Here is a 17,513-nt window from a genome sequence, read left to right as displayed (position 1 = left end):
CTCAGGAGGGGCCGCTGGCCGCTGGGGGAGGGGGTTGGGGGTGTGACAGGGGTCAACCGTGCCCATCTAGGGCAGTGGCATGGGCAGAACCTGGGAGGTGGTGTGGGTCGCAGACGTGGCTCGGATCTGGCGTTGCTGTGACTGTGGCAAAGCCTGGGAACCTCCATGTGCCTCGGGTGGGGCCCTAAAAAGCCACAAATAAAACAGGATAAGACCCCATCATCACTCTGCTCCCTGATATTGTCTTTGAGATGCAAGCAAACAAACATCAATAAGAGAAAACAATTAGAGACATGAGAACTGGGGAAAACCCAAAGTCTCCTTGCAACTAACTTAATAGCATATTTCAAAAGCCCTCAAAGAGTAATGCTGAAACTAGCACAATCAATCACATCGTTCAGTACAGTAGTAAAATATGAAATGAAAATGAAAATCAATAGCCTTTTTATACGCAAGCAACAGCGAACCAGAAGACATAATGGGATATAAATTTTAACTTACAATTGGGGAACAGAGCTAATACTTAAAAATAAACATGACCCAAAATATGCAACATCTAAAGGAGGAAAATCTAACCAACTCCCCAGAGATGCAACAGGGGTCTCAAACTGCTGTAAAGGCACTCCTTGTCGGAGTTCTGGTCGTGGCGCAGTGGTTAACAAAGCTGCCTGGGAACCATGAGGTTGCCTGTTCGATCCCCGGCCTCGCTCAGTGGGTTCAGGATCCGGTGTTGCCGTGAGCTGTGGTGTAGGTTGCAGATGCGGCTTGGATGACCAGTTGCTGTGGCTGTGGTGCAGGCCAGTAGCTGCAGCTCTGGTTCGACCCCTAGCCTGGGAACCTCCACATGCCACAGGAGCGGCCCTAGAGAAGGCAAAAAAAAAAAAAAAAAAAAAAAAAAAAGGCACTCCTTGTTCTTGGACCTGATGATGCTAAAAATCATTAAAATGTCAGTTCTCCCTATACAAATTTTAATTTAATGGGATTACCATAAAAATAATAACAGTTTTTTCCTTGAAATGCACAAGTTGAAAGATTTGTAAACAAAAACATTCAAGACCAGTTAGGAAAAAAATGAAGTTATGAAGGGAGTTAGTATTCCCAGAAGTTAAAATAGAACTTTGAAAAAAAAAAAAAAAAAGCCCAGTGAATTCCAAATAGGAAAGAATCTAAAGAAATACACCCTCAGACATATCATCACTAACCGCTTAATGCGTTGATGTTGTCAGGATTCTCACTGTGGGGAAATGAGATAAAAAAGTTTCCGGGGGGAGTGGGAAACACGATGCTGCCTGGAGAGGTGCTAGCGTGAATATATATCCTCTGAATGAAACTTCTCAGTACCCATACGTGTACATTGGCCCAGATCTTGGGGGTTTTTTTATTTTTTATTTTTGGTCTTTTAGGGCCACACCCACAGCATATGGAAGTTCCCAGGCCAGGGGTCCAATCGGAGCTACAGGTGCCAGCCTACACCACAGCCACAGCAACACGGGATCTGAGCCGCGCCTGCAACCGACACCACAGCTCAGGGCAAGGCCGGATCCTCAACCCTCTGAGCAGGGCCAGCCGAGCGCTCATCCTCATGGATCCTAGTTGGGTTCGTTTCCTCCATGATGGGGACTCCTCCTGCTGCTTTTATAAATCTGAAAGTCTTTCTTTCTTTCTTTTACTGCACCCTCAGCATGCAGAAGTTCCCAGGCCAGGGATCAAACCCATGCCACAGCAGCAATGATGCCAGGTCCTTAACCACCAGACCACCAGGGAACTCCTGAAATTATCTCCACAAGAAAATTTTAAGCTATGAGCCTCTTAACAGAACGTCAGTTTTGGGAGTTCCCACCATGGCGCAGTGGAAACAAATCCGACTAGGAACCAGGAGGTTTTGGATTTGATCCCTGGCCTTGCTCGGTGGGCTAAGGACCCGGTGTTGCCACGAGCTGTGGTGTAGGTCACAGACGTGGCTCGGATCCTGCGTTGCTGTGGCGTGGTGTAGGCCGGCAGCTACAGCTCTGATTCAGTCCCTAGTCTGGGAACCTCCATGGGCCGAGGGTGCGGCCCGAAAAAGCCAAAAAAAAAAAAAAAAAAAAAAAAAAAAGAGAGAGAGAGAGAGAGACTATTCGTCTTTACTGTTTTTCACCTAAGCACAGACGGATGTAAATTTTGCTCAAACCACCACCCTTCACTGCATCCCACACACTTTGGGGAGTGGTTCTTCCTTCATTCGTCCTGTCTGGGTATTTAGAACCATATCTAAGACGTCCACTTCTATAAAAGTGTGCTCATCTGAAATGTATTTCTTTTTCGTTTGTGCATGGGAAAGATTGTATTTATCTTTTTTTTGTTATTGATTTCCAACTTAACTGCATCCAAGACAGAGAGTTAAGCCCTGAGGTATAAGAGAAGCGTTCTGAGAAATGATAGGATCTGGACGCCTTGGACAAGCTCAAAGCACTTGACGGTCTTGTTCCAGTGTCAGTTGCAGCCGCGCAGCGCCAGGGGCCGGGTGTTTAATTCCTGCCCCCGAGGGAGTGCCCGAGGGAGCTGCGGGCCATTCGTTTGAAACTTAACCCTGCGACCTGTCCTTGCTCACCCCGCCTCTTGCCCGCGTGGTGCAGAACTCAGGCTCTGCTGCGGGGGTGGGGGGTGTTCCCCAAAGCATCCTCAGAGCGGATGGCTGGGTCTGAGGCCCGCGCATGTGGGTGGACCCACAGGTGGGGGGCGCAGGCCCCGCCCCCTTCTCCGGCACCCCGGACCCACGCCAGGACTCAGTTCCTCCCCTCCTCAGGCCTCGGAGGCTGCAGACTCCAGAACCCAGGCCGGCTTCCCGGAGGCTGGCTTCCAGCAGGGCGGAGCTCGGGTCTGGGGAGGCGGAGGGGAGCGGGGTCAGGCGGGAGGCCCTGGGGTGAGGAGGACCAGAGGTGCTAGGAGGGGACACGCCAGAGGAACCAAGGGTAGCCCAGGAGTGGGACGAGGGAGGGGGAGGAGGGTGGGAATGGGGTGGGGGGGCCCTGGACGAGGCGCTCTCTGTGCCTCACCCTCACTCAGGCACCGCGAGAAGGGTCCTCGGCTCCTCTGGCTGGTCCTGTGCAGAGAAATGAGGTCAACAGCAGGTGCAGGGAGGGCCGGGGGTCTCCCTCGAAAGGGGTGAGGGCTGCGTGGGGCGTTTGCTCGTGTGTGCACGCGGCGGGCACCCTTGAGGAGGCCTGGGTCTGTGCACGCGCCCTAGGCATCTGCATGGAGGTGGCGGTTCCGACGCCAGCCTGCGGGTCCGAGTGTCAGGCCCGGGTCCAGGAGCCTCTGTGCTCAGGGTGGGGGGCGGGGTCCCCGGGGCACGGGGCACCCCGAGCCAACTCTGCCTCACCCTGGCCTCCCCGCAGACCCCAGCCTGTGTTGCTACCACTGGTTGCAGGTCACCCCGCCTCCCTGTGCGTACAAGCCGCCCGCACCCCTCAAACACGTCCTCCGTTTCTCCCACGTGGTGGATTTCCAAGTGGGTGGTCCCTAGGGCTGGCCCTGGGCTGCTCCCTCCGTGGGAGCTCCTGGCTGCGGGGCAGCCAGGCGCCTCCCCCTCAGTGGACCCCACGTGGACCCCACACCCCTGGTCTCCCTGCTCCTCCCACATGAAGCTCACGGGGCTAGGCTGGGATGAAGGGAGTCACCGAGGGGCCTCAGCAGGGGTGCTGTGGAGGGGCGTGCGGCCCGGGGCCCTTGGAGCCCCACAGAGACCGCCCCCTGCCTCTAGGAGGTGGCCCTGGGCAGCACTCGCGCCTTGGAGAGGCTGGTCCTCCATTCTGCTGGTCCACCTCTGCTCTCCCAGCCGTGGGGGCTCAGGGGCGGCAAAGACCCTTCAGGGTGAGCCCGATGGAGGGGCCCACGACTGGGAGCTGCTCCGCCCCGGGGCTGGCTCTTCCCGCGCCCAGCTGCCTGCCGTTCCCAGGAGACAGAGCCTTGGGCCTCCGCACAGTTTCTCAGCCACGCTCTGGCTGGAAAGCCTCCTCCTGAGGCTGGGTCTCAGCCACCCAGCCCAGCGGCCCGCTCTTCTCCCAGGGGGCTGTTGGTAATTTGCTTTCCCTTTGTGGGGTGTCGGAGGGGACCTGCGCGGCCAGGCTTGGGCTGTGCCCCGGGCAGTGCTAGAAATGGCCGGTTCCCCTAAATTGCGCACATAACCCGGCTCCCGCAGCACGCCCAGGCCCCGGGGCTGCAGGGGCTGCTGGCACCTGCCGAACCCCGTGTCAATGCCTTCCTCGCTCCCGGAGGCCTGGCTGGGAGCACGCGCTGTCCCCGCAGGCTTAGCACCCAGGACACTGATCGCCACGAGCTGCACGAGCTTCTGCGCCATCAGCAGCCCTCCTGAGCTGGACCCGATCCCCTCGGAAAACATCAGCCGCGCCGCGCCGTGTGCTGCCCGGTCAGCCTGTGTAACCGGGATGTCGACGCCAGTGCCAGGCTCCTGCGGCTCGGCCTGGGGCTCAGCCTCCAGCAGGCTCTGCTGTGGGGACCGTCTTCCTGCTCCCCCAGGCCCCTCCCTGGGGACTGGTGACAGGGCCGACCCTCTGAGATGACACGCTCCACCCCCCAGGCTGGCAAGTCCAAGAACTGGCCCAGCCCCACGTGTCCTCCTGGCCCTGGGGTTGGGGGGCAGTTTCCTTCTGGTCCAGCTCCCGCCTGCAGGCCACCTTCAGAGGGTCTCGCCCAGACGAAGCATCACCCTGTCCCTTCTACACCCGTGAGGCGTGGCGACATTTGTCGCCACATGGAGCCTGCAGTTCACGTCCCTGGGGGAAGCCTCCCAAGTGTGCCCCACAGGCCAGGGGGACATGGATCAATAAAGCAAAAGCAGGAGTCCCCATCGTGGTGCAGGGGAAGCGAATCCGACTGGTATCCATGAGGATGCGAGTTCGATCCCTGGCCTTGCTCAGTGGGTTCAGGATCCGGCATCGCCACGAGCTGTGGTGCAGGTCGCAGACACGGCTCGGATCTGGCGTTGCTGTGGCTCTGGTGTAGGCCAGGGGCTGCCGCTCTGATTCAGCGCCTTAGCCTGGGAACCTCCATATGCCGCGGGTGCGGCCCTAAATAGCAAAAATAATAATAAAAAATAAAGCCAAAGCGAAGAAGGAAGAGAGCGATGCCTGGATGTCAGGTGGAGACGGGCCAGGCCTGAACCACCGGTGAGCAAGGAAGGAGGCTGTGGGCCGTGGGGAAACGGGAGAAAGTGACCAAGCAGAGGGGGTGGCCCGCATGAAGATGCGACGCGTGGTGGGGGCGCTCTTGTTTAGCCTCAGCCCTCCGTGCCAAGCCCCGCCCTCCCCGCCCCGACCCCGCCCACCCCCACGCGCACCCCCACCCCCCGACCCCCGTCACTCTGCGGGGCCCGGGTCCTCTCCAACCAGGAGGTTTAAGCCAACGTGGTCACCGAGACGCAGGGCCCAAACCACAGTCTCCAGCCGCAGGGCAGGCGGGAAGCTCGCACCCAGCCGCTCACGGAGCCGGGCTTCAGAATCCGGCCCTGGAGACGGCCGATCCCCGTGGGGGGGCCCCGTTCGGCGGGAAAGAGTGGTTCGGCTTACCTCGCAGACGTGGCCGAATCGCTCACCTGGAGCGCCCCGTCCCAAGCCCTCATCCGGATCTCGGAGGGGCCCCGCCTTCCCCGCTGCACACACTGGTTTAGAGCAAGCGGGCCCCTGTCCCGGCGCTGTCCCCCGCAGGCTGTCCCCACGGCCCGCCCCAGCTCGGGGGCAGGGGCAGTGTTTACAAAGGGCCCCGGCAGGTCCTGAACTCACCAGCTTGTGCCCAATGCAAGGAAGCAGGACGGGCCAGGTCAGAGGGCAGCGGCGGCAGCGTCTGGTCAGCTGGGCGTGGGCGCAGGCTGTCAGCTCTGCTGGGGGCTCGGTCACAGGCCTGTGCGGGGTCACACGCTTACAGCAGGGTCAAGTCTCTGATCCTTGGGAAGGTCAGACCCTTTCAAGGTCCACCTGCCAGAGACCCCAGAGACCGTGGAGCCACAGCCACGGCTCCTCCCATCCCTCTCAGGCCAGCAGGGGGTTCTGGGCACAGCGACTGCTCCCTCACCCCGCGGCGCCGAGTCCTGGGGTTCCTGCTGCCTTACTGCCCAAGGCCTGCTGGGCTCACTGGTGTTTTGTGGGACTCCAGGGGTGCCTGGTCCAGGTTGTCCGCCCAGAGCCTCCTGTGTCCTGTGTGTGGGGGAGGGAAGTAGCCCTCCATCCCAGCCCCAAATTCTGAGGGGCTCCCCTCCTCCACCAAGGCAGCCAGTCATCCCCCCGCCCCCCACTCCTTCCTGGGCTCTACCCGCCTCCTCCCCACCCCCACCCAGAGGAGGTGTCAGGTGTCTCCTGGGCACTGCAGCCCTTCCTCCACCAGATGGGGCCTGAGCACCGTGTGGCCATAGCTGAGCTCTGCCCCAGTCGCCACGGCTGGGCCCCCCACAGGACAGAGCAAGACCCCAGAGCTAGGAGAGCCTCACAAACCCAACCTCACAGACAAGAGCCGGCTCACAGGGCATCTGCGAGGTCGCAGGCCCACTTGTCCCCCTGAAGCCTGGCACCCAGGCACACTTGTGCCCCATCAGCTTTGTCTGGTTCCCAGACGGTGGCGCTCTTGTCCTGAGGTGCCTGCTGTCCTCCGGAGAACTGAGGAAATAGCCAGAAATCACGGTGTGGGGCCTGGGGCTCCGGAGGGAAAAGTTTGTGGGTAGTGAAACCAGGTTCAAGGGTAGCAGCCTTACTGAAAACAACACACAACCACCTAAAAATGTCACATCAGCGTTGTTTATGAAGTTTCTGCACAGATACGTACATGAAAGTATATTGAACATGCACATTCATTGAACATGAAAAACATGGTTTTTCATCTATAAAAGTGATATTTACCTACCAGTGTGGGGTGTGTTTACCTGTCTATCTGTAAGACTACTTATGTGCTAATCTACTTTCTTTCTCACCTTGGGTGCCAGGAAGCTCAGATCCCCATTTGCACCTCCCCCAGCAAGGGTGTAAAGCTCTCCGCTATTCCTGTCGCCATGCTCCTGGCTGCCTTCCGTGTCACACACTGGAAAACTTTCTCATTTCCCTCCTTCTAAGACTCTCCAATCCCTGGTTCTCAGATCTGGGCATCTTTGTCCCCTCCTGGCCCTGCTCGGCCCTCTGCGTAAAGCTCGGCCTGGGAAAAGCGCCTCTTCTAGTTTCTCCCTGCAGTCCATCTCTGACTTTCCAGGCCACTTCCTGAAAAGATGAAAATCAACTCAATTCCAGGGCTTGCGCGTGGAACTAGAATTTAAACAGCAAACACTTGGGGCATCCAAAATATTCCTCGCTCACTTTGCACGCCCTGAGAAACTGACCAAACCCTCCGGAATTGCCCTCTGCCCCGGGTGTGTCTCTCCCACTGCAGGAGAGCTTGCTATTGTCAGTTCATCAAAATGAGAGAGGGCGGTACACAGCGTGAAGTTCCGTAAAACAAGTGGCCCAGGCGCCCTCGGGCACTCCCGCTGGGGCAGTAATTAAACGCCCTGCCCCTGGCACTCAGGTGCTGGAACCGAAACTTGAGCAAGACCGTCCAGTGCTTTGATTTTGGTCAGTGTCCGTCCAGGTTTATCATTTCTCCACAGTCTTCTTTATCTCATGCCCCAAGAGCAGAGTCCCTGACTTGGATAACAGTTAAGTTAGAAATTGATAACAAAAAGATAAATACGATTTTAACACATGGAAAAATCTAAAAAACACATTTCAAATTAATACACACTTTCTTTTTGGCTTTTTTATAGCCACACCCATGGCATGTGGAAGGTCCCAGGCTAGGGGTCGAATTGGAACTACAGCTGCCAGCCTCCACCACAGCCACAGCAACGCAGGATACGAGCCACATCGGCGACCTACACTGCAGCTCATGGCGATGCCGGATCCTTAACCCACTGAGCGAGGCCAGGGATCGAATTCGCATCCTCATGGATACTAGTCGGGTTCATTACTGCTGAGCCAAGACAGGAACACCAGTGGCAGGTTCTTTTCAGAGAGGCTTTACAGAAGTAAGGTAATACGCTTCTGGTCTATTTTTTTTTTTTTTTTTTTTTTTTTTTTGTCTTTTTTGTCCTTTTAGAGCCACACCTGTGGCATATGGAGGTTCCCAGGCTAGAGATCTAATCAGAGCTATAGCCACCGGCCTACTCCAGGGCCATAGCAAAGCCAGATCTGAGCCGCGTCTTTGACTTACACCACAGCTCACAGCAACACCAGATCCTGAACCCACTGAGCGAGGCCAGGGATCGAACCCACAACCTCATGGTTCCTAGTCAAATTTGTTTCCACAGCGCCGTGACAGGAACTCCTGGTGTTATTTATAAGAAGTTTTTCATAAATGTGTGTTAATTTTTTTTTCAAAAAAAATTTAGTCAGGGTCTGAGGTTAAAATTCATTTGTAGATTTTCTAATTTCAAGCCTTCCTTGGGTTCCTGGGTAAAACCTACCTTGGTCATCCTGAATTATCTTTTTATGCAACTTTTTGGATTTAATTTGCTAAAATTTTCCTTGTAGTTTGTTTCTGGGTTTCCTAGGGGTGGTCTGAAGTCACACCCATAGCTGTGAAAGTTCCCAGGCCGGGGATCAACCCGCAGTTTTCAGCCTGTGGCACTGCTGCAGCAATGCTGGGTCCTTAACCGGCGCTGCCAGAAGGGAACTTCCCTGCTTCTGTTTTGCGTAAATGGGCCAGTAATGGTCTTGCCAAGGTTTTCAGGTCTTCCCATTATAGCAGCCTTTTGGTTGAATTGGGGAGCCGTCTCTCTTCTTATTCTTGAGAAAGTGCAAGAGCTTGAGGTGATCTGAAGGGCTAGGAAACCCACTTGTGACATCATCTGGGCCTAACGTGTCCTTTAGGGAGATTTTTGCTTTAATTTAGGTCGGCTATAGGACAAGTCACGCTATGTATTTAGGAGTCTGTTTTTCAAGGTATTCTTTTTTGGGGGGAGGGGGGTATAGCTGATTTACAGTTGGGTCAACGACCGCCGTCCAGCAAAATGACCCAGTCAAACATATACCCACCTTCTTCTTCTCATGCTATCTTCCATCACGGTCCATCCCAAGAGACTGGATCTAGTTCCCTGTGCCGTGCAGTGGGACCTCATTGCTTATCCATTCTAAATGGAATCATTTGCATCTTCCAACCCCCAACTCCCTGTCCAGCCAAGGCATTCTTTTCCGTGCATTTTTCCACTTCATCTGGTTTTGCAAACTGCCATATTATCTGTTTGGTCCATCGAAGTGTACTCTTTTTTTTTTTTTTTTTTTTTTTTTTTAAGGGCTGCACCCATGGCACATGGAGGTTCCCAGGCTAGGGATCCAGTCAGAGCTGTCACCGCCCGCTTTCGCCACAGACACAGCAACTCGGGATCCGAGCCGCATCTGCAACCTACACCACAGCTCACGGCAACGCTGGACCCTTAACCCACTGAGCGAGGCCAGGGATCAAACCCACAACTTCATGGTTGCTAGTCAGATTCGTTAACCACTGCGCCATGACGGGAACTCCAGATGTGTACTCTTTTTATCTTATTTACACGTGTCTGACTTTTTAATTTCCTTGTCCAATCGTGTCAGGAATTTCTTCTGTTGGTCTTGAAATAATTTTGGTTTCCTTCATCATCTTATCACCTTTTTTATTTTTCATTTATTTCCACAATTTCATTATTATCTCTTTTAAAACCTTTTTTTTTTTTATTTTTTTGATCTTGTCCTTTGTAGGGCCGCACCCGGGGCATATGGAAGTTCCCAGGCTAGGGGTCTAATCGGAGCTACAACTGCCAGCCTGCACCACAGCCCCAGATCCAAGCAGTGTCTTCGGCCTACACCACAGCTCAAGGCAGGGATCGAACCCAAAACCTCGTGGTTCCTGGTCGATTCGTCTCCACTGCGCCACAACGGGAACTCCCTCTTTTAACATCTGAGCTGCTGTTCATTTTTTAGGTCCAAAGTCGGACGCTTTCAGCTTCTTTTATTTTCTAGTGTAAGTAATTAAGGATAAAAATCCTCAGTATCCTGCATTCCAGTGATTCCGATATGTCCTTTTCCGTATTACTCAGTTAGAGAGAGTTTAACATTTCCATTGCAATTTCATTTTTAATCCATATGTATATCAGGATATTTTAATTGACTAGCATAAATGAGTTTTATTCGTCTGTTTGTGTTAATATTTAAGTTAAATGGGTGGTGACTAGGGAGTGGCTCAGTACACAGGCATCCAGGAGAAATCTACATCTTTAGAGTAAAATTAAAGAGCTTGAAGGTACTGTTCAAGCTTCCACAGCAAATGCTCACCTGTTCTTGGGGTGAAATGCTTAGTTTTTGCTTGTTTGTTTTTGCTCTCTTTTAATTTTTTTTAGGGCTGCACCCACGGCATATGGAGGTTCCCGGGCTAGGGGTCAAATCGGAGCCGCAGCCACCAGCCTATACCAGGGCCACAGCAATGCCTGATCCGAGCCGTGTCTGCAGCCTACACCACAGCTCACAGCAGCACCAGGTCCTTAACCCACCGAGTGAGGCCAGGGATCGAACCCACATCCTCATGGATCCTAGTCAGGTTCGTTACCGCAGAGCCATAATGGGAATTCCTGAAACGCTTGCTTTTGCAGAGGGGTGGGGAGCAGGAGGAGAAATGGCCTGAGGGAGACCACCGGTCCTGTCTAAACTGCGATCTTCAAGAGTCAAGAGGAGAAGGCTGGAGTTCCCGTCGTGGCGCAGTGGTTAACGAATCCGACTAGGAACCATGAGGTTGTGGGTTCGGTCCCTGCCCTTGCTCAGTGGGTTAACGATCCGGCGTTGCCGTGAGCTGTGGTGTAGGTTGCAGACGCGGCTCGGATCCCGCGTTGCTGTGGCTCTGGCGTAGGCTGGTAGCTACAGCTCCGATTCAACCCCTAGCCTGGGAACCTCCCTATGCCGCGGGAGCGGCCCAAGAAATAGCAAAAAGACAAAAAAAAAAAAAAAAAAAAAAAAAAGAGGAGAAGGCTGACAGCCCTCGGGTCCCGAGACCTGGTCACGTGTTCAGAGCGGGGCTGTGGCTGAGGAGCGAGCATTTGTGAGGCTCCCACTGCAGTGGAGAAGCTCGCCCCTGCCGGGTGCACACAAATGCCGAGGTCATCGTGTGTAACTGTCCCCTCTGCCTTGTCCCCCGGCAGCGAAGGGGGTCTGAGCGAGACCCCTCGGGTGGTACAGCAGAGTTGGAATTGGAGGCAGAGCGAGGGGGCCTTCCTAGGCATTGCTGTGTGCAGGGACCAGAGAACAGGAGGCCGGGCAGAGGACCGAACTGCCCCGTTTAGAGCCAAAGGGTGAAGAACCACAGAAGCCCCGATCATTGACTCCGAGAATCAGTGGGAGCGGGAAGGGCAGAAGCGAGGCTGGGCCTGGGACCGTCCCAAGGGCCGAGCCACCGCCTGTGGAGGGCGCAGGGCGTGAGGTACCCAGGTGGGAATCTCACAAGAAGGAAACGAGACAGGTGCACCTTCTTGTGCCCAGAGCCGAAGCGGAGCAAGTGCCCTGGATGCCGAAATTCCAGCCCAACGGCCCTCGGAGTAGCCAGTGACAGGGATCGGGGCTCGCTGGTAACTCCACGCAGGACAGGCCTCTTGACACCACGCTGGAGTCCACTCAGGGAAGTAGTGCCACTGCTGTGTGCACGGCTGTGCTGCGGGCCAGCGCTCGCAACAGTGGGGTCGTGGGAGCCCCGCCCAGAATCTGGATTGAAGCGGAGGTCGCTCAGGAAACAGGTGCCATTCCGTCCTTTACACTGGGGGCCGTGGAGCTTTTTTGACCATGACCCATATCGAGAAACACGGCGTGTGAGTGTGCACACGCACGTATATACACACTCACATACATACACATGTACACACACCTACAAACACGTGCGCACACACATCCCCATGCTTAGACACACTCGCCTACACACATGTGCACACATATAAATACACACACGTCCACCCATATGTACACAATCACGTAAATGCACACACACACTCACATTCAGCACACACAGAGATGTGGGTAATGCCACGCGCATTCAAACACACATGGAAAGGAAGGGTTCACAGCAGGTGGCAACCCTTCCCTCGGCCCCAGGGACGCCCTGGAGAAGGAGAAAAATTAGAAGCCAGGAAAGGAAACGCCGCCAGGCACATTTCCTGGTGACCCTGCCGCTCAGAGCTGCTGCTGGGCCCCACTCGTGGACAAAGGGCAGTCCTCACCTCGGGCCGTGTCAGCGCATAACAAACGCGTCGGGAGGGGGGGCCTGGCCCGGGCGGTGTCAGTGTCTCCCCTGAGATTACCGGACGGAAGGGCAGCGTTTCACAGCAGAGACACCTGCTAGAGGTGACGGCCTCGGCCTGGGGCTCGGCCGGCCACTCCTCCACCTGGACCCCAGGCGGGAGGCGTGCAGGGATGCGGCGCCAGGCTTTCCCGCGGCTCACGGAGGCCTCGGCCCTCCAGCTCCGTGCTGCGTCCGGTCGGTGCTGAGGGGGAATGTGTTTGTTATGCCGACATGAGGCCCCCAAAGCCCACCGTGGGCGCAGACAACGCAAGTCTTGTATCCCCTACGGGGAGTGGGTCCTACCAGCGGCAAACGGAGGAGACAGACCTGGACCACACGGAGCTGCCCGGGGACGTCAGACGGGCATCAGGACGACCTTACCCCCCAGCTGTAGCTAATACGTAAAAGCGAGCCCTTCAGAGGAGCCGGATAATGAGAAAGTCCCACCCATCTTCCAGTCTCTTCTCTCGTGACCGATTAATCAGACGCCATAGTCACGTGGAGAGTAACTCAGCTGAGAACTCCGTTTTCGCCAAACCCTGCAGAGGTGCACTGCCGTGCGGGGCACCAGGGACCCCACAGGAGCTCCCGCAAAGCGCGGGCCTCTGCGGGAAGAGGCAAGAGCAGAAAATCTGTTGACTCCTTACTGCGATGACTCATCACCGGCGCTTGAACCAGCCATGTGAGGCGGGCACACGGATGCCCTGGACACCGCTGCCTGGAGTGGTCCTTTGGATGGACGGCCGGGCCCCACGGGCTACAGACTTTGGGAGCAGCACTTCCAGGTGGCTGAACAACTAAGGTGCTGCAGTGGGTAAGGGGGGGAGCCTATCTGCTGTCCCCCCCACCACCCCACGAATGGCTGGCGTTGTGATGAACAGGGGACACCTATTTACGCCATTGGCAGGACACGACAGCTGCTGTGATCAAGACCGTCTCCTCAGTAACCTGTGCAGCCTTACTCTTTGCGGGGGGTGGGGGGCACAAGGCGTGGTGGGGACAGGACGCAGGCTAACACAGACGGGTGACATGAAGAGAAGAATGAGAAGACCTGGGGTGGGTGGCACTGGGGAGGACCATGCAGTGCCGGGATGAAGGCAGAGGCCACTGACCTGGCATGGAGGAGGCGGTCACACCGCCAAGGGCAGGGGGCCCAGGAGCCCCTGGGCCATGTGCGGCTCTCAGAGGCTGCCTCCACCCGCTCTGGAGGATTCAAGGCCAACGATGAGGATGGGAGTCGGAACAGAAACAGGACTGCAGAACAGAGCCTGCCCCACAGACTTTGAAACACACGGTTTCCGAATGAGCCGGGTTGGGGGGTGGGGGATGGGCTGGGGGTTGGGATGGAGACGCTATGAAATCGGGTTGTGATGAGTGTTGTACACCCATAAATGGAATAAAATCCATTGAGTAATTAAACACGAAAGAAACAGTAGCAGGAGGCGCTTCTGTGGTTCCGGAGTATTATCCCCAAGAGGTGTTTCCGGGCGTGTGACAAAGGCCACTTTGCCCCTCGCCTGCCCGGCCTCCGTCAGGTGTCAGGTGCAGAATCCAGGAGGCCGAAGACAAGGGTCCAGAGTGTCCGCGGGTGGGCTTCGTTCCCACCCACCCCCTTCCACCGCCTTGCCCGGCAGCACGCAAAGGACACCGGCCGTGAAGGGGAACAGCCCCTCAGCCCCGCGATGCTGGCGCCGGCGACACGGGCGCGCGGGGAGCAGACCTCCGGGGGCTCAGGCTGGGGGGCGGAGGCAGGGCGGGGGCTGGGGGGACCCGGTCCCTGCGATTATTGCTCCATCGCAAGGACGCTTGGATCTTGTGGCAAACTGTCACAGGTGGCAGCAGAGGAGCTGAGGACGGCAGGCCCCGTGTGATGCCCGGGGACAGGCGGCCAGAGCCGCCCCAACGCGGGGTCCTCGCGGTCCTGGGCACTGCGGGGGCGGAAGCATCCGACGGCTGCAGCCCAGGGGACCCAGTCGCCACTCACACGTGCGCCCAGCTCCCCGGCTCCAAACACCCAGTCTCGGCCCGGCGAGCGGCGCAGGGCTGCTCCGCTGGGTCAGGCGGGGCCGGGAGGGACCGCACGAGATGGCAGGGACGGCGACGGCGGGAAACCCTCTTCTGGGTCCGGCTCCTCCGCTCTCCTCAGTGCGGGGCCCAGCAGCCCTCGGCCTCGCCCCTAACCCGCCGCCCTGCGAGGCGGGTCCGGCCAGCGCGCCCTCAGATGCCCGCCTGGGGTCTGCCGGGAGGCCCCCTCTGCGGCATCAGCACCTGCATGGTCTGCTCACCCCGCTGAAGCAGCCGCTGGGACAGGGAGCTCCCCGTTGTGCTCAGGAGTAAAGAACCTGACTAGTGTCCATGAGGATGTGGGCTCAGTCCCTGGCCTCGCTCAGTGGGTTAAACGATCTGGTGTTGCCCTGAGCTGTGGTGTAGGTCGCAGATGAGACTTGGATGGGTTGCTGCTGCGCTGGTAGCGGAGGCCAGCAGCTCCATCTCCAATTCCACCCCTTAGCCTGGGAACTTCCATGTGCCCCAGGTGGAACCACTAAAAAAAAAAAAAAAGACAAAAAGAATGAAACTGTGCCATTTGCAGCAACATGGATGGACCTAGAGATTGTAAGTCAAAGACAGGTATCATGTGGTAACACTTATATGTGGAAGCTAAAAAGATGACACAAGCGAACTTCTTTACACAACAGAAACAGACTCACAGACTCGGAAACAAACTTACGGTTACCCAAGGGGACAGGTGTGGGAGGGACCTATGGGGGGGGGAGGGGGTTGGCATTGGCCTTTGCACACTGTTGTCCATGGAACACATGGTCGGGGGAGCTGCTCTATAGCACAGGGAAGTCTGCTCAGACTCGGTGTCCACCTACGTGGGAAAAGCATCTGTAGCAGAATGGGTATCTGTCACATTTAATAGCTGACTCTGCTGTACAGCAGAAATTAACTTAACGTTGTCCATCAGCGATCCTTCAAGAAAATTTCAAAAATGAATAAAAGGAAAAAAGTTTTTTATTTTTATTTTTTTGCTTTTTAGGGCCACACCTGCGGCACATGGAGGGGCCCAGGCTAGGGGTCCAATCGAAGCTGTAGCCACTGGCCTACACCACAGCTCACCGCCACCCTGGATCCCTAACCCACTGAGCAAGGCCAGGGATCCAACCCGCAACCTCATGGTTCCTAGTCGGATTCGTTTCTGCTGCGCCACGACAGGAACTCCAGGAAAAAGTCTTTTTTAAAAGAAAACGGGGCGATTTAATAATGGTGGCCCCCCCTCCTGGCCAAGGGAAAAACCAGCGTTTAGCTGCTCAATGCCCCAAGCCAGGGGCAGGCAAGGGGAGACCCTGAGGGCCAACGGGACCCTCCACCCTGGTTCCTGAGCCCGTCATTTGAGGCAGATTCTTCAAAGGACCCTTCTAGGCTACAAACACAGTTGGTTCTTGGTGTTTATGGTGGTTCTATTCCATGAGGTCAGCGAGAACACGGAATTGCAGAGTACAGAGCCACTGCTCCTGCAGAGACGCAGGCTCCCGCGGGCCTGTACGTAGCCACCTTTCCACCAGCCAGTCCCCAGAAGCATCTGCAAACCACACATCTGACTAGGGGTTAACATCCAAAATAGAGAGAGAACTCAGACAACTCAAAAGGGGGGGAAAAAAGCAATTTAAAAATGGGCAGAGGACCTGAACAGGTATTTTAGCAAAGGAGACAGGCGGATGGCTAACGGATACAGGCAAAGATGCTCGGCATCACTAACCATCAGGGAAACACCGCACGCATCAAAACCACAACAGACATCAGCTCACACCCATCCGAAGGGCGGTTGTCAACAAGACAGCAAATAGCCAGTGTTGGTGAGGATGGGGAAGGGCAGCCCGCGTGCACGGCTGGTGGGAAGGCAGAAGGGTGCAGCCACGGCGGAAAACAGTGCGGAGGTTCCGCAAAACAGTACGCATAGAAGTACCATGTGATCCAGCGATTCTGCCTCTGGGTATTTATCTAAAGGAAACAAAAGCTCTGTGTGGAGGGACAGCAGCCCCCCGTGTTCACAGCGGCATCATTCACAACCGCCAAGACAGGCCAGGGACCCAAGCACGTGTCAGTAGAACAGATCAAGAAGATATGACAACGTGGCCGAGCCTTGAGGGTTTTACGCAAAGTGACGTGAGTCAGACAAAGAAAAGAGCTCACCTGTGTGATCTCACCTGTGTGAGGAACCCAAGCAAACCGGACTCCCGGATAACAGACAGCAGATGGTGGTTGCCAGAGGCGGGCGGTGGAGGCTGCAGGAAATGGATGAAGGCGGTCAAGGGGTACGTTTCTCTTGCTCTGAGCCACCTGTTTGTGGTGCTTTGTTACAGCAGCCCTGGGATGCTCACGCGGTAAATCCGCTCTGCTGGGCTGGCTCCGAGGCCGGCTGCCCTCATAGCCGTGGTCCCCGCTGCCTCCGTCTAGGGCCCATCCCCACGTCTGCACCTGGACCTCTGTGGGTCCAGAGCCTCTCGGACCCCTGCCTCGTCCTGCTCAGCCCAGGCACGTCCTGAAGAGCCTGCCTGTGGCTGCTCTCTGGCTCACGTGTTCCAAGCATGAGCTGCAGGGCACAGACACAAGCGTGGAGGGGGTTGCTCCTTTTTGTTCCATGTGAGGGTATTTCTCACACTCCAGGTGCATGAAGCCGAATTTTCCTCGTGATCTTTGCTCTGTGATGCTCATCACCGGCCCCTCCTCACACGGCCCTCGTTCCTTCTTAATAACGTGACCACTGCCCATGGACTCGCCAACCGACAGGAAGACGACACTTAAAGGACAACAACTGCTCCCTGTGGGACCCTCCTCAATCCCCTGTGTCCCCAACATGCCCCTACCTCCCCATCCTAAGACAGCAGCAGATTCTGGAAGCTTTTTTTTTTTTTTTTTTTGGCCATTGCCCACAGCATGTGGAAGTTCCTGGGCCAGGGATCGAACCCGCGCCACAGGAGTGACAACGCTGGATCCTTAACCCGCTGAGCCACCAAGGAAATTCAGGTTCTGGAATCTTGGGTTGACTGTTCTTCTTGTCTCCAGATGGATGATAGATGATAGAGAGATAGACGGACAGATGATTAGATAGATAGATAAATAGATAGACAGACAGGCAGGCAGATGCTAGGTTGATAGGTGATGAAGATGGGTAGATAATTGATAGGTGATATAGAGTTTTACTG

The sequence above is a fragment of the Sus scrofa genome, chromosome 4, assembly GCF_000003025.6.
Source record: "Sus scrofa isolate TJ Tabasco breed Duroc chromosome 4, Sscrofa11.1, whole genome shotgun sequence".
Taxonomy (NCBI): domain Eukaryota; kingdom Metazoa; phylum Chordata; class Mammalia; order Artiodactyla; family Suidae; genus Sus; species Sus scrofa.
Note: the sequence above shows the minus strand (reverse complement) of the source record.